The sequence below is a fragment of the Geotrypetes seraphini genome, chromosome 3 (assembly GCF_902459505.1).
Source record: "Geotrypetes seraphini chromosome 3, aGeoSer1.1, whole genome shotgun sequence".
In the NCBI taxonomy this organism is placed as follows: Eukaryota; Metazoa; Chordata; class Amphibia; order Gymnophiona; family Dermophiidae; genus Geotrypetes; species Geotrypetes seraphini.
This window is the reverse complement of record NC_047086.1, coordinates 299,106,499-299,132,612: the sequence shown is the minus strand read 5'-3', so window position 1 is coordinate 299,132,612 and position 26,114 is coordinate 299,106,499. Positions and strand designations below refer to the sequence as shown.

General features: G+C 42.4%; 1 protein-coding gene across 2 annotated transcripts in view; it reads left to right on the top strand.

The window, feature by feature from the left end:
- The window catches only part of RGS7 (regulator of G protein signaling 7), a 495,704-nt gene that overhangs the window by 214,496 nt on the left and 255,094 nt on the right, over nt 1–26,114 (top strand). The gene's annotated exons all lie outside the window — the stretch shown is intronic.

Sequence of the window (26,114 nt, the reverse complement as noted above, 5' to 3'; positions counted from 1 at the left end):
AAAATGATCCCTAGTGGTTGACTTTCCCACCCTCTGTCTGAATACCTGACAGCTATCTCACTCTTCCTCATGATCCCTGGCAGTCATCTTTTCCTAGTTCTCTATGTCCATGGCTCCTTTCTTATTACCTTCCCTTCTGCTCTGCTTCGCTCTATTCCCTACTCCTTGCCCCTTCCCAAGTAGTGGCATAGAGGCAGAGCAGGATTAATTCATCGAGGGCCCCTAGGCACACAAGTATACTGGCCCCCCTGCCCTGCCCCGCCCCACCCCACCATGTGCCCAGGTGGAAACAGGAAGCTGCATCAGAGGGAAGCTTTGGGCAAGCAGCACCGCTTGCACAATTACAGTTCCTGTTGCCTTTCTTACCTGCATTGCTTGCTTGTCTTACTTTCCATCGATGGGGGGCCGTGTGCCGATCGGGGAGGGGCCCGCGTTGCTGATCGATGCTGGAGGGGCCCATCGCCATTTGGATAAAACAATGTTGATGCCCTTCATCGGGCCCCCCTGACCATTTTGGGCCCTAGGTACGTGCCTACTTGGCCTATTGTTTAATCCTGCCCTGCATGGAGGAGTAGCCTAATGGTTACAGCAGCAGACTGAGAACCAGGGTGGCCTAGTTCAAATCTCACTGCAGCTCCTTGTGCGCTTGGGCAAATTATTTAACCTTCTATTGCCTCAGGTACACACTGAGACTGTGAACCCTCCAGGGACAGAAAATTACCTTCAGTACCTGAAATACACTGCTTCTATAGCCTTCAGGCTTGCAGGTGATGCTTTCCTCCATGGCTTCTTCCTGAGGGCCATGGTCCTTTCCTAGGTATCTTTTCAACTTTCATTTCTCTTTGTGGTCTGTTCCCTATTTCCAAAGGTTACCATAGAGATTTTGCAGACACTACCTTGTAATTTAGCCTGCACCCTAATACCCCAATGGCTATTACTCAAGATGCAAACAGCCTGTGCTTATGCCTCTGACAAGGTCGCAGGCAAGCTACTCCCAGGAGGATTGACCCTGAGCCCAAAGTTGGCACACAGCAGGCTGGCTCCACAGGTTCACCAAAGCGTGCCCTGTGAAGCTGCAGTCCAATTCTGTGGAAACTGTGCTTCATTTCTCAGGCAGAAAACTCCTTCAAAAGGGGTCTCCCGGCACCGAAGCCACCGAAACACAAACTTAAGAAGGAAAAAAAATAAAAGATATAAAGAAGCAGAGCAGATCAGAAAGACTTCTGCACAGTTTGCTTGCAGAAATGAAAAACTGCAGGGGGCTCTGTCTCTCTCAACTAAGTAGGAGGAGCAGATGAGAAAAGTTGTGTGGATTTCTGAAAGATCCGGTTTGCGGGCATGTATTGAACACCTATAGTAATGACTCCAGAAGGGATGTAACAGAAACTGCAATCTTTTACCATGATTTAATAAAAGTGTCCCTAAATTCAATGGTAATGGTGCTAATTTCTCTACTCATATCTCAACATACAATGTGCTTCTAGTTAGATAAGGAACTAGACCAGAGTGCCTGATTTCATAACATTATAAAGAACAGTCATACTCTGTCTTTCCTTTCCCCTCTTTCTTAAACTATAAAATCAAGGAAGCTGTGGGATTTAAAATGCTGCTGCTTGAATGTGACACAGTATGGAACAAAAGACCTGCCACTTTCTTCTTTCACACTTTCTTTCCTCATCACTTTTTTCTCCACTGAGGCTAAAATTATAACTCTTGGTTTAGATGTGTTAGGAGGTTTTAAGATTAAAAAAAAATCTCAATGGCACAAATCTCTTAAATTGATATCCTCCTTGTTCCAGATGCCAATTTTTATTGTTATTGTTCCTTAACATCCTTAATAGGTCAGTCCAGAACTTGTGATTGTTCCCATCATCCAGCAGATGTAGATGATACTAATGAGCTGCATGGTACCCTTTAAAGGTACCATGCAGTCTCAGCTGTTCAGTATTTCTTTGTCTCCAGCAGATACTGATGGGTGAATTAAGCAGTTCCTGAACTGATTCTGGAAGGAACTTCCCGGCTCAGTTGGAGAACTGGTAACCAGGAAAGAAAGGGGGATGATCCATTTCTAAATGTATTTTGAAATATATGAATACATAAGAAAAGAAAAAAGGAGCCTTGGGTATACCTTGAAGGAATATGAGAATTTCTCCCCTTCTCCTTCACTCCTTTATACTGCCAATTTTCTGGGGCAATTGCCCAAAATGTTTAAAGTTGAAGACATTACGAATTACAAAAATGTTTGTTTAACATTGCATGAATTCTATAAAGCATTCAACAAAAAACAAGCACATTTCAAGTATTTTCTGTTACTTTTTTTTTTTCAGAATCAGTCTAAAGGTTAAGTATTTCATTTGCATTCCACAACAGTGATGGTTATTTGAAAGTACCTGTGAGGCATGGGCATTAGGTGAAAAGTGAAGATTTTATAGTCATGATATTGCATGGGGGAAATTTTATAAAATTATGGTGAAAATTGTAACAACAGTTTGACTGTGTTTAATATTGGAAAAACTCTGTAGAAAGCGAAACATAAAAAATATTGCACTATGTTGGAGTTTGGAGTCTCTTTCTTATGGGGATACCTGGGAAATGCCAAATCTCTAGCCCTTTTCAACTCTTTCCAGAATAGTTGTTTATAGATTGTTTGGTGGTGCATTAGTTAGGTTGTCAGTTATCTCAGTATTTCTCCTCTCTTGTTACTCCCTATACTCCCCTCTGGGAATTCCACTCATCAGACAAGTCCCTCCTCTCTGTACCCTTCTCCTCTATCGCCAGCTTCTGTCTCCATCCCTTCTACCCCTGGTAGCACTAAAGAAATAATAAATTGTTGTTGTTGTCAGTTGCTGCCCCTAGAGATTGTTTACTAATGGGTTAGAATCCTTCTTCCCAACGTCAATTCTGACGTTAGAGAGGAAGTTCCGGGCCAGCCAATCACTGCCTTACTGGCCCGGAACTTCCTCGCCGATCTCAGAATTGACGTCGGGAAGAAGGATTCTGGAAAGCAAGCAGCAGACTGGGTGGAGGTGGTTTGAATCGGCGCTGGAGAAAGGCTGGCAAACAGCAGCGGCGGTGGGCCGAGGGGGGGCAGAGGAGGGTAATTGGGCGCGGCAGGGAGGGGAAGCGATCGCCTGTCCCATTATCCCCGAGCACAGCTTCGGGACGCTGTCCCTGAAAATGGGACATTTCGGCGTCCCAAAGCTGTGTGTGGGGCAACGGGACAGGGAATCGAAAAACAGGATGTATGGTCAACTTAGTAATGTGTAAAAAAGTAGCACTGCATGATTTTTGAAAACTATAGTGTATACGTTTTTAAATAAAATTGAAAGATTGTTGAGCTAGTATCACTCTTTTACAGATTTGCCAAGTATATTCTTGCTTTCTGTGCTGGAACTGGACTTTTCTTTTCTAGTCTGTCTGTCTCTTTTTTTGTGATATTTTATTGTAGTTTCATTAAATTTTACATATTTCCCTGCTATTGTGAGTATAGTATGAGGGGTTGCTGAAAAGTTCTCAGTCCAACCAACAAAATTGGAGCAGTCTCCATTGAAGGCTATACACTTAGGGCTCCTTTTACGAAGGTGTGCTAGCATTTTTAGTGCGCGCTACAATACCACGCGCGCTAACCCCGCGCTACACAGAAAATACCAACACCAGCTCTATGGAGGCGTTAGCGTCTAGTGTGTGCGGCATTGTAAAAAGAGCCCTTAGTCCAGTGATTTTCTACTTTTCTCATTCCATCATAAAAATACAGAATAAAAAAGTAGAAAATTCCGTGACTAAGTATATAGCCTTTAAATGAGACTGCCCCAACTTTGTTGGTTGGGCTGAGAACCTTTCAGCGGCTTCTCATAAGTAGATATTAAATCTTATTGTGTTTCAAAGATCGTGCTTCTTCGGGGGGGTCCAGAAGGAGGGGCTGGGCATCCCTCCTGCCAGTGAAGATGCGCTACTTTGGGAGAGCTGCCAGTAGGAGGGTCTGGGCATCCTTCATGCCCTAGAAGATGCACCACTTCAGGAAAGGTGCCTGCAGGAGGGAATGGGCATCCCTCCTGCTGGCGAAGGTGCGCCACTTCGGGATATGTGCCAACAGGAGGGACTGGACATCCCTCCTGCCAGCGAATATGCGCCATTTTGGGGGGGGGGGTTATGGCAGGACAGACTTGGCATCGGTCCTGCTGGCAAAGATGCGTCGCTTCAAGAAAGATGCCAACAAGAGGGACTGGGCATCCCTCCTACCAGCGAAGAACGTGCCACTTCGGAGGGATGGCAACAGGAAAGATTGAGCATCTCTCCTGCTGGTGAAGATCGCGCCGTTTCAGGGGGGGTGGCAGGAGAGATTGGGCATCTCTCCTGCCACGATTGTAATGGGTGCAGGGGGGACAGGTTGCCTGGGTCACTGAGCTGATCACAGCAGCCACGATCAGCTCAGTGGCCTGCTCTGGAACTTATGCCTGTTTTAACTTCATCTAAGTCAAAATGTATGTTCCGTCTTGCAACCTTTCAAAGTTTTTTGATTATGGCTGCCAGACAACTAAGTCTAGGTCAGCCTACCTCCCCCCCTACCTCCCGCCCTATCCACTCCTCCAAAATGCCCCTTTTTGTCTGGTCGTTCAGAGGCAGTAAAAATGCTTAAGTTGGTTTTAGATTAAAACCAATTTTGATTATTGTTGCTTGGATGACCTGTCTCTTTGATCATCCAAGTACCAATTTGGCTGGTTTTTGGGTGTTTTTAAAAATTATTATGAGCCTCATAGTCTCAATTGCAGTCTTTACACTTAGTCCAGTGAGTGTCCAGATTTTCCAACACATTGGAAAAATAGATTTAGTCAAATTTTAAAAAAATATGGGCCTGATTCTGTATAGGTCTCGGCGGCTGCCTAAGAAGCAGCCAAGAGTCAAGCACCAACATCTCATACAGAATCACATCTACATTAAAGCATATGTGCCTTACCCTCTGATTCTCTAACCAGTGCCCTTGTCTAACTGATACCAGTTAGAGAATCGCACCTACCTGATTGCAAAGATAGGCATCTCAGCCACTTACCTTTAACGAGGGTATCCCTTGTCATCAGATGATTGTAGCACAGGAATCCCAGATCAGCTAAGCCGGCAGAACTCCCCCAAACAGCGGCTTCAGGGAGTCCTGCCAGCTCACCTGATTTGGGGGGGGGGGGGGAAATGTCCCTATCGTGATCTGCTGAGCCGGCTGCGGCAGAGGACCCCCTAGACCCACCCCCAAGACCAGCAGGAGGGATGCTCACTCCTTCCTGCCGGCCCCCTCCCCCAGGATCGGAAAGAGGAATGCCCATTCCCTCGTGCCTGGACCCCTCAGGATTGGCAGGAGGGATGCCCACTCCCAACTGCCATCAGGTCCCCTCAATCCCCTGACACCACACTCCAACATCTATAACACCCCCCTGTACCTGTACACTGGCAAGAAAGATGCCTAGTCCTTCCTGACGGTAGGCCCACCTCTAGTATCCAATCAGAACGCACGCATCTGTTACAGCTCTACTGAGATGCATAGGGACACTTAAGCATACCTAAGGCTGGGCATAGTTTTGCCCGAAATGGCCCTGGGCATGTTTAAATATCCCTATGTGTCTCCCTAGAGCCGCGACAGACGCCTGAAATATAGGCCTGCATAAAGCTGGTGTACATTTTAATCATAAAAGTAGACACCGCAGCCAGCTGAGCCGATCAGGGCACAGGAATCCCTGATCAGCTGAGACAGCACAACTCCCCAAAACTTCAGCTTCGGGAAGTCCTGACAGCTAAGCTGATTGGGGAAAAATACTCCTGCCACCATCAGCTGAGCCAGCTGTGGCAGAGGAACTCCCCAACACTCTTCCTTGAGATCAGCAGGAGGGATACCCACTCCCTCCTGCCTGACACCCCTCACCCCATTAAGATTGGCAGGAGAGATGCCCATTTCCTCCTGCCACCGGGCCCCCTCAATCATACAACACCCCACTCTGAACCCCCAACACCTCCCAAACTCCCAAACACCCCACCCTGACATTCCCCTCGTACCTGTAGATGAAGACTGTCAGCCTAGAGGCCTCTGGGAGATTATATCAATCTGACCCTGGCATGGGAAGGCAGATAGACCCTTAGTGCAGGGAAACTGTTTTAAGTAGCCCTGATTGATATATTTTAAGTTTCAAGTAGCCCTGATTGAATCATGGCTAGCTAAAAGGTGTTAATGCCTGATTAAGAGGGTGCTTAGGACAAGGGTGCACAGATCAAGCCAGAGACTTAATCCCATCAGGTTTCTCACCCTCCTTTGTTAATTAAATTAACCATTGTCTCAAACAGTTTACAAATTCTAAACAGAAAGATACTGGGAGATACAATATTTTCTCTATTCAGAATAAGATTCCAAGGTATAAAAGCCTGCTCTCTGCTCTATCAAGTTATCTCTCTCTTTTTCTATGGAGCTATCAGGAGAGGGGTCTTCACTCTCCCTCTCTCTGTCTATCCTTCCCTTTATCTATGGAACACGAAGCTTCCTAGAACTACAAGCTTCTATGTCCCTCTTTACCTCTGACCTCTGTAAGGCAGTGAGACTGCTTGCTCTCTGCTTAAGTGTAATGCTCTCTGCTTAATTGTAATGCTTATAAATATTACTTTTCTGTAAGACTATTTCTATAATATATTCTTTATATAATCACCCCTGGCTGTGCTTCTTATTTGATTCTATCCCTAATGAAACTTCTGTGAAGGAACTGAACCTGGGACCTGGCGTTTGTCAGTACGCCTTTCACTTAACCCCTACCACCTAATATTGTGGGGGCCACTTTCAAACTGACAAAGACCAGCAAGAGGGATACCTAATCCCGCCTGCTAGTATGCCCACCTGTTCAAAATGGAGAGCCTTCCCTTTCCCATGAGAGTGGCCTTTAGTATCTGGGCCAATCAGAGTCTTAGGGCACTCCCAGTGCAACCCAGGATGCACCAGGAAGGAGAAGGCCTGCCATTTTCCCAGTCCACCTAAAATTGGGACGCACAATTAGAGAATCAGGCCTACAAACTGGTTCTAAACACTCAAAAAACAAAATCCATGCTTTTCACTTGGAAAAGAGATATATTCCAAAAAATACCATTCACACTTGACAATATTCCTATAGAACCGGTACTTAAGCTAAAAATCCTAGGTGTAACAATTGATGTAGATCTATCTTATCATGATCATATCAGTGTAATAGTCAAATCATGCTTTTACAGACTACGGCTTTTACGTTCAATCTCTACATTCTTGGATACTAAATCTCTCAATATTTTAATTCACTCTCTTATTATTTCCAAACTGGACTACTGCAATTCTCTTCTAATTAATATAACTCAAAAAGAAAATAGACGTCTCCAAATTATCCAAAATACAGCAATCAAACTAATTCATAACGCAAAGAAATTTGACCATGTCACCCCCTTATTAATTAAATCACACTGGCTTCCTATAACCCATAGAATTACGTTTAAAATTTTATTCCTCAATATATTGCAAAAATGATTGTCCCACACAAAACTTTACGTTCTCTTAGATCCTCTTCATCACAATTGCTCTCAGTCCCTTCATTAAAAGTCATAGGCACTAGGCGAAATGATATATTTTCTGTAAAAGCCCCCACATTGTGGAACTCCCTTCCAAATTTCATTAAAAACGAAACTGACCTTGTTACGTTTAAGAAAATTTTAAAAACTTACCTATTTCAAGACGCGTTTGACATATGAAATACCACCTTTTAAGGTCCAATATTCTTCCCAACCCATTATTACCCGATGTGCTTCCCCTTTGATGTCAATTTCTAACAAAGAACAAGATTGTAACTTTTCACCTTTCCTCCCCCCCTCCTGTTCGTCTAATTTTGTCTGTCTTATGAGTGACTACTGTAAACTAATTGTATTACCACATTCTGATGGTTTTTAACACTGTACATCGCTTAGATATTATTATAAGTGATTCATCAAATAAAGGTCAAACTTGAAACTTGAAACTTGAAACTATTTGTTTAACTTGTTTTTTTACTGAACTTTTCAAACTACTCTCGTAAACAAGAAAATGCCATCTTCCAACTATGAATAAAACAAAAATTATAAAAAAACTCCAAAAGTGTGCTCTGAAATTTAGGGCTCCTTTTACTAAGGTTTTAGCACACGCACAAAATTACCGTGCGCTATAGCGCACGCTAGCAAAATTATTACCACCTGCTTAAAAGGCAGTAGCGGCTAGTGTGCGGGGCAATTTAGCGCGTGCTATTCCATGCGTTAAGGCTCTAGCGCACCTTTGTAAAAGGAGCCCTTAGTGTCTAGTTCCTTTCTCTAAATGTTGAGGTTTTTATCTCTTTCCAGTGATTCGTATTTAATTTAGGTCTACTTTTTCAATTTTGAAATCTTAATATCTATGCAACTACTGGGCTCTGGAAATTATAATGTATATTTTGAGAAAGGGCTAAAATTTTTGTTAAAAAAATGTTTTATTACTTGGGACCTGGGTTGGCCATTGCTGGAAACAGGATACTGGGCTTGATGGTACTTCAGTCTGTCCCAATATGGCTGTTCTTATGTTTTTATTATTGAACTCATGACTTTACAAGTTAGAACAAACACCACACCATTAAGCTAGCTAGTCAGTCTACAATACCTGTAAACTTTCAACTTGATTATGTTTACTGCTAAATACAATATAAAGCTTAACATACCAACTTTCAAATTTCATCCCTATGGACAGAAGATAAAAATTGTAAAAATAAAAATGCCTTCTTTGAAGAGTTATGTCTAATTTCTTCCTGTAAAATATCAGGCTTTAATCTCTTTCTGGTGACTATTTATTTGAGGTCCACTTTTTTTATCTTTCAACCCTTAATATCTAAGGGACTACTGGGCTCTGTAAATTATAACTTATCTTTTCATTCAGTGCTCTATGCTCTATCTTTAATTTGATTTTTCATGTACAGTATTATCACAGTTTACACGAAGCTAATGGACTTTAAAGAAAATTCTTCAGAGATGGCATCTGAGTTTCGTGACGTTCTGCTGTTTAAAGAAAAACCCATGTTCAAATGTCCAGCAGTTATGGCTCTAGAAAAAGGGTGTCAAACTCAATCACATAAGGGGCCAAAATCTAAAACATAGACTAACGGCCTCTTTTACAAAGCCGCACGGCAACAGCCACGAAGCCCTTTAAATCTCTATGGGCTTCGGGGCCATTAGCACAGCGCAGCCGCTGGCGTGGCTTTGTAAAATAGGCTGTAGTCGCGGACCAAATTTTTTATTAAGATACTTAGGAGTTCTTTTATTAAGGTACACTAACCGATTTAGCACGCGCTAAAGATTAGCACACGTTAAATGCGCACCTTAATAAAAAGGACCCCTTAGTCTTAGTAGAAGTATAGGGTTACAACTTTTCCAACCCTATACCGGCTCTGTGATGTAAACAAAATAAATAAAAAAGATTTTTCCTCTCTCTTTTAGGTCCTAGTTCATGCTTGCTGTCTAACAGCTCTGGCGGGATACACATTTCAAATCTGACATATTATAATCACAAAATAGAAAATAAAATTATTTTTTCTACCTTTTGTTGTCTAGTCATTATTCAGATCATGTTGTTTCCCAGGCTCTGGTTGGCTTCTGATAGCTCGCTTGCCAGGGTCTCCTGCCTATTTGTCATTTTCTTCTTTCTCCATGCTAACCATCCATCTTTCATCTCTGTCCTCTCGTTCCATTTTCCTTCCCTCCCCCGGAGGTCTGGCATCTTTCCTTTTTTTTGTCTCCATTCCCACAGCTGCAGCAATGGACCCCACCATCCCCAGATTTACCATCTTTCCTTTTCTCAACTACCCTTTCATCCAGCATCTCTCCCTCCTTTCCCATCACCCCAGGGTCCTCCATCTCTTCCTTTCTCTTTCCAACTACCCTCCTATCCAGTATCTCTATCCCCATCCCCTCCACACCATCTCTTGTGTCTAACTTCTCTCCCTTTCTATTCCTTTCCGCCCTCCGTCCCATTGTCCACCATCTCTCTCCCTCTCCTCTGTTTTTAGAAGCATTATTTCTTCCCCTCCCCCCCTCAGTCCGGCATATGCACGTTCTTTGGACCCCTCCTTCCCTCCTTCTGTGTACTTCTACACCAGGGCAGTGCCCCCCCCCCCCCCCCCGGTCTGCATGTTTTTCCCCTTTTTAGTGTTCTCTGGCTTCCCGGTCTCATCTTCAAAGCAGCCTGCAGAAGATCACCGGTCGGCTGTAGCGAACCTAGCAAGCTACCGTCGGCCTCCTCAGCACATTCCCTCTGCTGCGGTCCCGCCCCTCCTCTGAAGTATGGGACTGCGGCAGAGAGAATGTGCTGTGGAGGTCGATGGCAACCTGCTAGGTTGCTACAGCTGACCAGTGATCCTCTGCAGGCTGCTTTGAAGGTGAGACTGGGAAGCTGGGGAAAGAGATGAAAAAAATGTGATGGAGGAAGGAAAGGAACAGAGGGCATTTAGTCGTGGGCTAAATCTAAATACCTTGCGGGCCAAATTTGGCCTATGGGCCTGAGTTTGACACTCCTACTCTAGAGGGAAAGCTATTCAATTTATGTGTGTGTGGGGGGAAGGGGGGTGTTTCTAAGTATATTACATTCTTATTACAACGCAGACTATGATAAATGTGTATTTTATGGATCATTTTAGTTTCAAGCATGTAAAATTTGGAATAGCATGCTACCTAAGATTAGCCTAGAATCATCTTATACTCATTTTTTGACACTGAAAGGCCTTTGTATTTTTTTAAAACCAATCTGCACTAAAGAATTTGTTTTGCATGTCTGCACACTAAGTCCATTTCTAGCACGACCATCACAAAGGGCTTGTTCCTATTTGCTTTATTTGTGGCCATGTGCTAATGTTAGCATTAGCATGTAAACATTTAAAAATATTATCACACAAACACTTTTTGTCTCTTATTTAGCAGGCATTAAGAGCTGCCACATAATGGATGCATTAACATGTTAATATGGTGGTAATGTTAGTGCAGTAGCTGATTAGTGCTCCCCTTTAGAACCACAGAACTCTGGAACAACCTCACATCCCCGCTCAGAATTTCAAGCTCCCTCCAATCTTTCCGCAAACACCTGAAAACTTGGCTCTTTTCAAAAGTCTAACACCTCCCGCTCTTTGGTACCCTGTCCCTCTTTATCTTCCTAGCTCCTTTCCTATAACGCTTCATTGTAGCTCCTTTTCAACCTAACCCTGTAAACCGTGCCGAGCTCTATGCTTGTGGAGATGGCGCAGTATACAAACCTAAGGTTTAGTTTAGTTTAGTTTAATGTTGATTCTTCACTCCTGACATGCCTCCTTCCAGAAATATTAAAGGTAATTTGCATGTATTTAGCACATGCAGATGACAAAACTAATGCGGAATGCTTTCATGTGCACCGCGTTTGTCCATTTTTGCTGCATTAAGAGGTGCTGAGTAAATATTTGCTAAAGGGAAGAAAAACTCCATTGGAATATTTTACATGCTGGCATTCAGACTTGGGAAAAGGTAAACTTGGGCTTCAGTAGGTTATTTTGTTGTCTTTCTCTTATTTTAGTTCAATGTTCTGCTTTTTCAGCAAAGTCAGTTTAAGCAATAGTGTAGCCTTTAGAGTCTCTGTTAGAGTTTTATATAAAAAGTGTATTAGTCTAGATCAGTGTTCTTCAACCTTTTTACACCCGTGGACCGGCAGAAATAAAAGAATTATTTTGTGGACCAGCAAACTACTAAGACCAAAATAAAAAAACACATTTTCGCCCCGTCTCCGCAAGCTCGGTCCCCACAAACCATCTGATCCCATCTGCACAAGCCTCAGTTATGATTTTATATTGAACGTATTTTATTAAAGTATAAAAAGAAACAATATTCTATACAATTGTCATTTTATAAATATAAATATTCAGAGCAAGGACCAACAAAACCCCTGTCTCCCCTCCCCTTCACATATATCCCCTCTACTATCAAGAAAACTGAACAAGCCAAATTATTACAGAATGCTACACAGAAATATCATGCTAACAGAATACTGCAGTCACACATGATAGGAATAGTGTTAGGCTTTGCAGTCCACAGTTATGTCTCTAGCAGGATATATATTTCAAATCTGATATATTGTAATGACAAAATAGAAATAAAATGATTTTTTTCTACCTTTTGTGGTCTCTGCTTTCATCTTCTTGCCACTCTTCCTTCCAGCGTCTGCCCGTTCCATCCACTGTCTGGCCTCTTTCCCTTCCATATGTATCTGACTTCTTTCTATGCCCCTCTCCCCTTTCCATCCAGCCTGTGCCTCCTCTCTCCTTTTTACATCATTCATTCCAGCTTCACTGCTTTCTTCATTTTTATCTCTCCTACACCAGATCTAGCATCTTTATCCCTCTCTCATTTCTCTGCTGACCCCCTTTCCAGCATCAAAATCTCTCTACTTTATCATTCCTGTCTCTCCCCTTTCCCTCCTCTAATCTCCCTGCCAGCTGTTTCCTTCCTTTTTTCCTTCTCCCTTCCCTCCCTCCCCCTATCCAACAGTAGCTCTCTTCCCATCCCTATCCCTCTTCCCCTCCCAGCAGCATCTCTCTTTCTACCTCCCTCCAGGTGCAGTAGCAGCTCTCCCTTTATCCAGCAGCTTCCCAGCCTCCAACAGTGGCTTCCTCTCCTTCCAGCAGCTCTCAGTACTTGCCTGCAGCAGTGATTTCCTTAGGCAGCCTTGGGTCCGTTGCCACCTCTGAGGAAAGGGGAAGTTGCCAAAGTGAATCACTGCCCTGGTAAGTACAGAGCTGCTAGGAAAGGAGACAGCCACTGTTGAAGGCTCCCCATGATCTTACTCCTGCTGTGCCCTGCACATTCGCGACCCCCCCCCCCCCCAAGCCGGCAAAAACAGCTTTGCACCGCAGGTCCTGCCGCCCAAGACGAGCCGGAGGCCCCTACCCGCCGCATCCTGCATGTGGGTATACTCTCAGAACGAACGCTGCTGATGGCCCCAATCGACACGCTGACCTCCCCGCGCATGCTGACCATCTCTTCTCTGCCTGCACTTTCCCCACGGCCCTCTTCGGCGACTCGGCAGGGGCAGCGATCAAGACAGGCTGCCAATGTCGGGACCTTCCTTCTCTGAATCCTGCTTATTTTGTTTCAACTTCCTGTTTCCGCATAGGCGAGATTCACAGAGGGAATGGCCGATGTCGGCAGCCTGTCTCGATCGCCCGAGGCTGAGAGGAACAGAAGATTTCTGCGAACACCACCGGGGCAGGAAATTTAACGGCGTCCATCTCGCCGGTCCTGTGTGGACCGGCAGGAATTTTCTGCGGACTGGCACCAGTCCGCGGACCGGTGGTTGAAGAACTGTGGTCTAGATTAGTATTTTAGGTTGCATATTGCAGCATAAGATCACTTCAGATTAGGGCATAACTAGCAGTTAAGAAATTCTCTGTCTAGTGTTTAATGCCCTCCCACCCTTACCAGATTCCACCTACCCCAAGGCTCTTCAGCCAATTAGGAACAGGACATTGCTTTGGTAGGATTTTTTCTGCTTTTTTTTTTTTTTCATTGGGTATACTTCTGCAACAACAACATGGCTTGGAAACATTGTGTCACCAAAGCTGTTGCTCAATCTCTGTATAGCTTCAGTCTCTGTACAGACAGAAAATGTTATCTGTTACCAAGCAGAGGTAATGTTATACGTTACCTGAGCAGAGCATGTGCCAGCTGTCTTCACCTTGAATCCCTCATGAAGTAGAGGAACTGAGAGGTAGCAAGACTGAGAAGCATCCATGAGAATGAGAGGTATATTGATGAAATGCTTCATGAGGTATTAAAAACACCATGCTGAGGGAGGGCAGCTGGACTCAGATTACAGGACCATGCAGGATTGATACTGTGATGTTGAACTGAAGAACCAATATGCAGTCCAGGAAGTGGAGGACATGAGAGCATCACAGGGAAAGGAAGGGCCAAAGCGTGAAATCCCCAAAATTGCCAGATCTGTGATTACTAGGAGGTATAAGATAGTGGTGGTTGGTGATTCCCTTCTGAGGACTACAGAGGCATCCATCTGCAGACCAGAAATGATGTCTAGGGAGGTGTGCTGTCTGGGAAAGAAGGTGAAGCAGTCAGGTGCGCAGATGGTATTCTCACTGACCCTCCCTGTTGAGGATACAGGCAAAGGCAGAGAAGCTCCTTTCCTGGAGATGAATGTGTGGCTTCGCGGATTGTGTTGTTGAAAGCATTTCAGCTTCCTGGACCATGGGATGATTTTCCAAGGGCTGCTGAGCAAGGATGGTATGCATCTATCAAAGAAGGGAAGAAGTGTCTTCAGTAGCAGACTGACCAACCTACTGAAAAGAATTGTTGGGGCAGGGATGATCAAGGTCCCAGATAAGTATAAGCCCTCAGGTATGTGAAACACTAAATACCTCTGCACAAATGGGAAAAAGGGGCAATGTCTGGAAAGCAGTATATACTAATGCTCAAAGTATGGGAAATAATGTTCTGGATCTAGAGGCTGTGATGGTAGAGGCTGAGTTAAATTTAGTGACAACTATGGAGACATGGTTCATGGAAAACCATGACTGGGTATAGTTCAAAAAAGACAAGGTAGAAAAGGAGTGGGAGTGGCATATGTCAAAGATCATATTAAAGCCACACAATTGCAGAAGCTACAGGGTAAGGAAGAGGCATTATGGCTCAATTTTGAAAGAGGGAAAGGAAAACGAACGCAAGTAGGGCTGGTCTCGGTTAGGGCACTGGTCTTTAACTTGGGGGTCGCCACGTGAGCGGACTGTTGGGTGCGATGGATCACTGGTCTGACCCTGCAGTGGAAATTCTTATGTTCTTAAAAGGGGAAGAACTACTAATAGGTAATTTTAATATGCCAGATGTTGAGTGGGGTATCTCTACTTGTAGAGTCTCCTAGAAGTAGGGAGATCTTGGATTCTTTACAAGGAGAATTGTTCCATCAGTTGGCAATGTAACCCATGTGGGATAGGGGCCATACTGGACTTAGTGCTTACAAATGAGGAAAGTGTTTCTGATGTTATAGTGGGTAATCATCTGGCATCCAGTGATCACCGCATGGTGTGGTTAAATATTAAGACAGCTGTAGAGAGGTCTCACTTGATAGTAAAGGTTCTAGACTTTTAAAAAACTAACTATTTTCAGATGGGGAATTATGCCATGAAATTGTTGTCTAAAAGGGAACATCTGGAAGAAGTAGGAAAGCAGTGGGCAAAACTGAAAAGAGCTATTGTAAGGGCAGCAAACCATTTTGTAAGTAAAAGTAAGAAGAAAAGAAAACCACTTTGGTTTTCAAGAGTAGTAGCTGAGAAGGTAAGGAGAAAGAGGTTAGCTTTCATAAACTACAAAAGATTGTAGAAACAGGAAGATAGGCAAAAATATCTGGAAAAGTTAAGAGAGGCTGGTCAAGTAGTCAAGAAAGGAAAGATGCAAATGGAAGAAAAAATAAGCTGACATGGTAAAATAGAGGGACAAGACATTTTTTAGATATGTTATTGATAGAAAGATGTGCAAAAGTGGCACTGTGCGACTCAAAGGTGAAGGAGAGAAATATGTAGAAGCTGATAAAGATAAGGCTGAATTACTTAACAAATATTACTGTTCTGTGTTCAGAGCTGCAACATCATGGTCGGAACCACAGAAGACAAACACAAATAGGACTGGAGTTGTGATTAAACCCTGATTGATTTTCAGAGGACTGTGTTTGTGAGTAACTCACTAAACTAAAGGTGGATAAAGCAATGAGGCTGGATGATGTACATCCGAGGGTATTGAGGGAAATTCTAGTGGCCATGCTGCTGACCTTTTCAATGATTCTCTAGTCAAGAAGGGAGGAGTGGTGTAGTGGTTAGAGTTGCTGCCTCAGAACCCGAAGTTGTGAGTTTGATCCCAAAATGACAGACTGGGTCAGGAACTGATTGAGTGAAGTCAACTGAGGATAATGGTCAATAGAGATTGCTCTGTAGAAAGGGATGTTCAGTTCTTAAACCTGTTCTTTTTAACATTTTTGTAAGTGATATTGCTGAAGGGCTGCAATAGACACCACTGATGGTATGAATAATATGAAGAAGGACCTAGTGAAGCTTGAAAAATGATCTGAAATTTGGTAGCTAAGATTTAATGCTAAGAAATGCAAGGCCATGCATTTGGGTTGCAGAAATTCTAAGAAATGGTACAGTTTAAGGGGTTAAGAACCTTTGTACATGAAAGAGAAGCGGGACTTGAGTGTGATAGTATGTGATGCTTTTAGTGTGGCCAAACAGGTTGAAAAGGCAAGGAGGAAAGCTAGAAGGATGTTTGCATGCATAGGGAGAGGAACTGGCTGTAGGAAAAAGGAGGAACTGATACTCCTGTATAAGACTGGTGAGATCTCATTTAGAATATTGTGTACAATTCTGGAGATCACAACTTCATAAATATATGAACAGGTCCAGAGGAAGGCTACTAAAATGATTGTTGGCCTTCATCATAAGGCATATGGGGACAGACTTAAAGATCTCAATATGTATACAATGGAGGAAAGGCAGGAGAGGAGAGATATGATAAAGATGTTTTAAATACCTACGTGGCATAAATACATATGAAGCAAGCCTTTTTCATTTGAAAGTAAGCTCCGGAATGAGAGGGCATAGGATGAAGTTAAGAGGTGATAGGCTCAGGAGTAATCAAAGGAAATACTTTTTAATAGAAAGGGTGATTGATGTGTGGAATAGTTTCCCTGTAGAGGTAGTGGAGGCAAACGACTGTGTCTGAATTCAATAAAGCATGGGAAAGGCACATGAGATCTCTTAGGGAGAGGAAGAGATAGTGGATGCTGCAGATGGGAAGACTGAATGGGCCATTTGGCCTTTATCTGCTGTCATGTTTCTATGTTAAGAACATAAGAATTGCCACTGCTGGGTCAGACCAGTGGTCCATCTTGTCCAGTAGTCCACTCACGTGGCGGCCAGTGCTCTAAATGAGTCCAGCCTCACCTGCGTAGGTTATTCTTGAGGTTTATAACATGTATTGTATACTTGCATTAATTTCCTGACTATTGTATCACCATGAGCTGTAATGGATTAGTTGGGTTAAAAGTAGAATTGCCAGATTTCCTCTTAAAAAAAAGAGGACACGTGGCCCCAATCCCCACCCCATTCCACCTCCAGCTCTGCCCTGTTCTTCCCCCAGCCCCACTCACACATGAACCTCTCTGAACTCAGAGCCGCATCTGGAGGGCCTCTGTGCATGTGCGGATGTCAAGATAATGATGTCACATGCATGCATAAATGCATATGATGTCATTATGCCAACATTCATGCATAATAGCCAAGCGATTGATTCACTTACTTTGCTTGGCTATTGATTCACTTACATTGCATTGGGTTTTACCGATCCTAAAACCCGATTGCTGTAGAACAGTTACTGACAGGTCTGCCTGGTTTTTTTTGTTTTGTTTTTTTTTCAATGGCACAGATATTTTGTGTGTGTTACACATGCAAAATATCTGCCCAATAAAAAAAAAAAAGAAAAATGTCTCCCAACAGCCCTCCCCAACGAACCACGACAAAGCACCCCAAACCACGACAAAGTATCTTCACCTGACAAAGACCTCCCTCCTTCCCCAAACCCCCCAAAATGGCAGAAGGGATGCCCACTCCATCCTGCCACCGGACACTTCCCCCAATCCCCGGGATGGGCTGTGGCTCGGGGGCGCCAACACAAGGGGGCACGGCACTGCACGGGGGGGGGGGGGATGGCGCACATCCTAACAGAAGTAACAGAAGGCTGCTTTCCCTGTCACTGCTGTTAGGGCTGTGTGCATGTTTCAATCACTCACTGAGCAATTGAATCAGTTGTGTTTGCATGCAAATGATTTGCACCTTAGTACAAATCATTTGCATGCAAACTTGATAGTGAATCAATCGCTATTGGAGAATTGGCCAGAGAACTGGCCAACAATGATTGAGTCATGATCTTTAGTGAATCTAGCCCTTGATTATTAGAAAATGTTAATATGTATTAAAACTCTTTACTGTGCAAAAATCCATTGCAGATGCATTTGTTTGTTCAGTTTTGTGTGTTAATGCATGTTAAATCAACTTTGTGTACACTAAATTTTTCAGGCTCAGTAACAAACTAAATGAATGCTAATGAATGCACATTCTTACAACCAGTGATGAGATGTGTCAAAACAATGCACAAACATTTGAAAATCCAAAATGTATATTCGTTGTTTTCTTCCCCAGCTAAATGTTCACATGTTGTAGAAGCAAAAGCATACTTTTAGCAATTTTGTGAGGCATATTATTTTACCCATAAGATCTATTTAGGTAACTAATAGAGAATGATATGGCCTCAAATTATTCCCCGTCCCCACGGGAACTCATTTTCCCATCCCGTCCCTGCGAGTTCTTTCCTGTACCTGCCCCATTCCTACAAATCAACATATGACCATTATTATGGAATAGGAAGAAAATTTTGATATTATGATTCTAAATAAAGTCAGATCTTAAAAAGGGAAGAATTTTAGAAACAGAGAAACATGACAGCAGATAAAGAACAAATGGCCCATCTAGTCTGCCCATCCACAGTAACCATTATCTCTTTCTCTCTCTGAGAGATCCCACGTGCCTATCCCAGGCCCTCTTGAATTCAGACACAGTCTCTGTCTCCACCATCTCTTCTGGGAGACTGTTCCATGCATGATGCGGTATATAAACTTAAGGTTTAGTTTAGTTTAGTTTAGTACTCTGGAGCCTATCACCTCTTAACTTCATCCTATGTCCTTTCATTGCAGAGTTTCCTTTCAAATGTAAATGATTCGACTCATGCACATTTATATTATGTAGGTATTTAAATGTCTCTATCATATCTCCCCTCTCCCACCTTTCCTCCAAAGTATACAGATTGAGATCTTTAAGGCTGTCCCCATACTCCTTATCATGAAGACCACATACCATTTTAGTAGCCTTCCTCTAGACTGACTCCATCCTTTTTATATCCTTTTGAAGGTGCGGGCTCCATAATTGTACACAATATTCTAAATGAGAGTCTTATACAGAGGCATCAATACCTCCTTTTTCCTACTGCCATAAATCTCCCTATGCAACCTAACATCCTTCTAGCTTTCACCATCACCTTTTCAACCTGTTTGGCCACCTTAAGGTCATCACATACACTCACACCCAAGTCCCGCTTTTCCGTCGTTGCACATAATTTCTTCACCCCCTAAACTGTACCGTTCCCTCTGGTTTTTGCAGCCCAAATGCATGACCTTGCATTTCTTAACATTAAATTTTAGCTGCCAAATTTCAGACCATTCTTCAAGCTTCAACAGGTTTTCTTCTAGGTTATTCACACCATCCGATGTGTCTACTCTATTGCAGATTTTGGTATCATCCGCAAAGAGGCAAATCTTACCCAACAACTCTTCAGCAATATCATTTATAAAAATGTTAAAAAGAACAGGCCCAAGAACAGAACCTTGAGGCACACCACTGGTAACATCCCTTTCCTCAGAGGGATCTCCATTGATCACTACCCTCTGTCGTCTTCCACTCAACCAGTTCCTGACCCAGCCCATCACTTTGGGACCCATCCCAAGGGCAATCAGTTTATTTATTAGACGTCTGGTAAAACAAGAGCTAGAGACAGTGCAAGCATATCTTATACCCTAGGCAAAACATCAGTCTTTCCCCCATCAATTTGCCTCCCCCTCGCCCCTTATCAATCTTGCACTCTCCAACCTGAGATCATTGCCAGCACCAGCCCAAGCAGATTCTGAGAGCTCAGTTCCTGAAGCCAGAAGAAGAAGTTATCTTAGAATGTGCTGCTTTTTTCTGAGGTGCAGGATCAGCAGAGTTAGCTAAGATCATGAGGCCAGAGGATGAAAAGCACAGGTATAAATATCTATTATCAGTAGCTGAGCCATCTGCACTAACCTCATACCTCAGAGGAAAACAACAAACTCTTAAGTTCTCTTCTTCCTCTAGCTTCAGGAGCTGAGTTCCAGGTAAATTTAAAAAGCTTGTTTGCTGCCCTTGTTCCATCCCCAGAATGCCAGCACTCTAGATGATTGCCTAGTTCACCTAATAGAAAAGCATACCCTAAGAAGAGCAACTACAATAAGTAATTTAAAAGGAAGATTCAGGTGTTATATCCAGCAAATATAAAAGTGATTGTGAATAAAAAGAACAAAACATTTGAGGACCTTGAAGGACTACAAGATTGTATTGATTCTTTTTCAGAAAGCAAAATGGAGACTATGATTTATATGTGCAGAAGAAGGAGACAAATGGAGAATACTAGGGTGAGACAGTAAGTTTTATGTACTGTTTTCCTGGCAGTCTTTGTGCTGATCCTCTTATTTTCACTGTTATTGTAATCCAAGTAAGTACCTATGAAACTTAGAAAGATAGAGCATCAAGACAACAGTTTAGTCTCAGCTCTAAAAGCAGAATTATTATTTTATGTAACAATTTATCATATAAATAAAATAAAGTCCTGTAATGTTGCTATGCAGTGCGATAAATCTACAAGACACTTCTTGTGAACTGTTAATGGTATGCAAAAGGTGCATCATAGTGATCCAGTTTTTTATGGAAATCTTGCAGTTATGTGCTACTATGTCTTTAAGGGGCCAATGAACTGAACCACATTAACATTGGCTATTATTGCAGTGTTTAATGTGTTAAGGATACAAGAACATAAGAGTTACCAAAACTCTATCAAGCTCAGTATTCTGTTTCCCAACAGTGACCAATCCAGGTCTCATGTACCTGGCAAGATCCTAAAGATTAAAGCAGGTTTTATGCTGCTTATCCTAAACATATGCAGTGAATTTTTCCAACTCCATCATAGACTTTTCTTTTAGGAAATTATCCAAATATTTTTTAAATCCTGCTAAGCTAGCTGCTTTCACCACATTCTCTGGCAACGAATTCCAGAGTTTAATTACACACTGAGTGAAGAAATATGTTGTTTACTACATAGTAGCTTCTTTGCATGCCTCCTAGTCCTAGTAGTTTTTGAAAGAATACATATGCAATGCAGGTCTACCCATTCTACTTAACTCAGTATTTTATAGACCTTTATCTCCCCTCAGTCATCTCTTTGCCAAGCTGAAAATTCATAGTCACTTTAGCATTTCTTCATGGGGAAGTCATCCCATCCACTTTATCATTTTCGTTGGCCTTCTCTCTACCTATTCTAATTCCGCTATATCTTTCTTAGCCAACACTGCACACTGAGCAAAGCGTTTCAATGTATCATCAATCCTGATTGGTGCTTCTGTATGTACACTTCTAAAACTCCCTCTCCTTCTTATGTTTCTGCTTAGGGTTTAATTATACCCTTACTTTAATCCCATTTCTTATTATATGAACATTTGTAACCTAGCCACCCTATGTGAGCCTCTCTTTTTTTTCTTTTCATTGTTTATTCTTTAATTTAGTTTTTGTAAACTGCTGAGCTATTTAATGATTTTACAGTGCATTAAATGAACCTTTTGGCCACTAGAGGACATGGCAGTCATTTTGAGAACAGAGCTGGCATGGGCAGGAATGATTGGGAATCATACCTGCTCTGACTATACCACTTAGACCCACTGGGGATTCTATGACAGACCCGGGGTGGGGGTGGGGGAGGGGGCACCTATGATGGCGGAGAAACAACTCCTGTTTGGAAGGGAGGGTGAAAGAAAGGAGATAATTTATGCTTTGTCCTGTTTTTCAGCTTCCACTGAAAATTCACAGTCGGTTTTGACTGAAACCAAAAACCCTGGCCACAACTTAAATTAACCTTTTGGCCACAACTAAAACCAAAAACTAAATATGAGGGGAAACTTTCAGAACTAAATCCAACGTCTGAAGGATAGGGTATCCAGAAAAAATGAAACCCCCACAGACTAAAACCTTCAGTCTCAATTAATAATATGTGTAGTGTACTCATAGAGACAGTTGAGTCTTATAAAGCAACTATTGGTCCACCTTTTAGGGTAATCATAGCACACAATTTTAAACATAACACATTAAATTATCACTATTTATGACTAAATATAAGTAATCAAACTTATCTTGTGATGGCTTGCATGATTCAGAACCTGGCCCCGACATGGACTGTGTTTTACAATAGCTGCGTCAGGGAGCCAGAGGGACAAACTTTCACAACATTTTGAAAATTTTATGTGAATGAACAGGAACATCTTTTTTGTAGAATCGGGCCTAGCAACACCTAAAGCATGATTCTGTAAACTGTGAATAACTTTAGAGGCATTTTTTAGAACCACACTAAGCGCCATCCTTTTCATCAGTAATTTTTTTAGAAGTTACATATACAGTACAGTGTAATATGGCCCTTAGTGCTTATCTGTCAATTAGGGCAGCAGTTACGCATTCAAAGTATGCATAACTGCAAGCACTCATTTATAGAACAGACTCCTGAATGCAGACTCTCATTCTTTGTACATTCTCTTCCTTGTGCCAGATCTGTCCATGACAGCTGTTCCTTTTTGACTCTCAAGGGTTCATGCATAAACCATTGCATGCAGAAATATGATTATGTCTTTGAAAATTTCAGATAGACTTGCAAATGTCTATATATGTTGCAACTAATCTGAGTAAACTTGACTTTTTTTTAAAAAAAATCCAGTTTGGGTCAGAACTGGGCCAAAACTGACTTACGATTATCTGAACAATTTAAAATGCAAAAAAAAAAAAATAATACAAATTTCAGATTTGGTTGAAGGAGGTTCATCCATTTCTACAGTTGACCCTGCTAGTCAAGGATAATTATTTCATGTAATTTTTTTTTTCTTCCTACTATGAAGATGTATTCATCAGTAATTTAGAACTTGTATTAGCAAAAGCAACATTAGTAAAATAATCAGAAAAATGGCTTCTAGATTTGCCTTTGTGTATAGGATCCAAATAGTAATACATTAGAATATCCAGTGGCATAGGAAGGGTAGGAGGAGGAACCCAGGGCAGTAGCACTCCGCCTGCCTCGCAAGCTCGCACCTTCCCTTCCCTTCCCTCTCATACCTCTTTAACTCTTTGCCGGAGAAAGCAACATCTCCAACCTGCTACCCACGCTGGCCTCGACTCTACCTCTAAAGTCACTTCCTGGAATCCACAACCAGGAAGTGACTATAGAGGAAGAACCAAGGCCGGCATGAGCAGCAGGTTGGAAATGCTGCTCATGCCGGTGAAGAGCCAAAGACGTACAGGTGGGAGAGGAGTAGAGGTGGTGGCACCCCCACCAAGATGGTGGTCCACTCCCCACCCCCCTCTTTACTACACCACTGAGTATATCCACTGATAATATGACAGGACAAAGCAAATTTATGTCTCTCTTGGTTACAGAATTGGAAAAGTACTTCTGTGCTCTTGCTGAATTGCCCCTGCCTCACTACATCCACCTCCTCTGGAATGAAAGCAGGGTGGCCATTAGAAAGCCACATGTGAGTGTCTTCTTGTTCTACTTTGGCTATGATGCCACTGTTCTCTGATAGATGCATAATTCTGTGGGAAACACAATGCAATCCAGTTTGCCCAACAGCACTTTGCTATTAGAGCAATGCTGCTAATAGCACAGTTTTCTACAAAAGGTCCATTTTGCATTAATGTGTATGCTATTTTTCATTTAAAAAGGAAACTACTAATTACACAGCTATTGTGAATTGCTTTACAATTGCTAAAACAAAACACAGCTTTAAATTACAGACAGAAGCAAAGAGGACACTGAAAGGCTTGGTTCAGAAGACTTAAGCTGTATGTGATATTGAAATGAAATTGCAAGGCTCAATTCTATTGTTTCTTCTTTTTTTAATTCAGTTACCCTATATCACATATTCTGGTTAAAATTTTCAATGGGTCATCTAGCAAATAATTTCATATTTTGTAAATATTTTGTGATGCTATACATTTACAGGGGCATTTTCAATAGGACATCTAAGTTTGACTTTGGATGTATCTCACAAGATGTCCAAATAACAGGGTGGGGAAACAATATCCATTTTATAAAACCGTTAGACGTCCAATTTTTAAAAAAATTAAAAATGACATATTTGGACATCTTAGCCCCTAAGAACATCTAACTTTTTTTGGCCATTTTCAAATTCCAAAACGTCAATGCTCAAAATGTCCTAATCTAGATCATTTGGATGTGAGAGGGGCCAGAATAGCAATGGATTGGCCAGATAGACATCCCAACAGAGTAGTGAAGTACCTTAGGACATTGCTGGAAAGACAGTGGTCTAAGCTGAAAGGAGCGAAAATCAATAAAAACAAGAGAAAAAGGAAGCCGAAATGGTTCTCCAACCTAGTGGCTGAGAAAATAAAGGCGAAAGAATTGGCGTTCGTGAAATATAAAAAAACCCAAGAAGAGGAGAGCAGAAAGGACTACAGGGTGAAATTGAAAGAAGTCAAGAGAGAGATATGTCTGGCGAAAGCACAGGCGGAAGAACAAATGGCTAAAAATGTAAAAAAGGGAGACAAAAATTTTTTCAGATATATTAGTGAAAGGAGGAAAATGAAAAATGGAATTGCTAGGCTAAAAGATGCTGGGAACCAATATGTGGAAAGTGATGAGGAGAAAGCAAAAGTGCTAAACAAATACTTCTGTTCTGTGTTCACAGAAGAAAATCCTGGAGAAGGGCCAAGATTGTCTAGCAAAGTTACACGAGAAAATGGAGTAGATTCTGCACCGTTCACGGAGGAGGGTGTTTATGAGCAACTTGAAAAACTGAAGGTGGACAAAGCGATGGGACCAGACGGGATCCATCCCAGGATACTAAGGAAGCTCAGAGAGGTTCTGGCGAGTCCTATTAAAGACTTGTTCAACAAATCTCTGGAGACGGGAGTGATTCCTGGGGATTGGAGGAGGGCGGATGTGGTCCCTATTCATAAAAGTGGTCACAGGGATGAAGCAGGAAACTACAGGCCGGTGAGCCTCACTTCAGTTGTTGGAAAAATAATGGAAGTTTTGCTGAAAGAAAGGATAGTGTACTTCCTTGAATCTAATAGATTACAGGATCCGAGGCAACATGGCTTTATAAAAGGTAAATCGTGCCAAACAAACCTGATTGAATTTTTTGATTGGGTGACCAGAGAGCTGGATCGAGGACATATGCTAGATGTAATTTACTTGGATTTCAGCAAAGTCTTTGATACAGTTCCTCATAGGGGGCTGTTGAACAAACTTGAAGGGCTGAAGTTAGGTCATAACTGGGTCAGAAACTGGCTGTCGGACAGACGCCAGAGGGTGGTGTTTAATGGAAGTCGCTCGAAGGAAGGAAAGGTGAGTAGTGGAGTCCCTCAGGGATCGGTGCTGGGGCCAATCCTTTTCAATATGTTTGTGAGTGACATTGCTGAAGGGTTAGAAGGAAAAGTGTGCCTTTTTGCAGATGATACCAAGATTTGTAACAGAGTAGACACCGAAGAGGGAATGGAAAATATGAAAAAGGATCTACAAAAGTTAGAGGAATGGTCTAATGCCTGGCAACTAAAATTCAATGCAAAGAAATGCAGAGTAATGCATTTGGGGATTAATAATAGGAAGGAACCGTATATGCTGGGAGGAGAGAAGCTGATATGCACGGACGGGGAGAGGGACCTTGGGGTGATAGTGTCCGAAGATCTAAAGGTGAAAAAACAGTGTGATAAGGCAGTGACTGCTGCCAGAAGGATGCTGGGCTGTATAAAGAGAGGCAAAGTCAGTAGAAGGAAGAAGGTGTTGATGCCCCTGTACAGGTCATTGGTAAGGCCCCACTTGGAGTATTGTGTTCAATTTTGGAGACCGTATCTGGCGAAGGACGTAAGAAGACTTCAGGCGGTCCAGAGGAGGGCAACGAAAATGATAGGAGGCTTGCGCCAGAAGACGTATGAGGAGAGACTGGAAGCCCTAAATATGTATACCCTAGAGGAAAAGAGAGACAGGGGAGATATGATTCAGACGTTCAAATACTTGAAGGGTATTAAAGTAGAACAAAATATTTTTCAGAGAAAGGAAAATGGTAAAACCAGAGGACATAATTTGAGGTTGAGGGGTGGTAGATTCAAAGGCAATGTTAGGAAATTCTACTTTACGGAGAGGGTAGTGGATGCCTG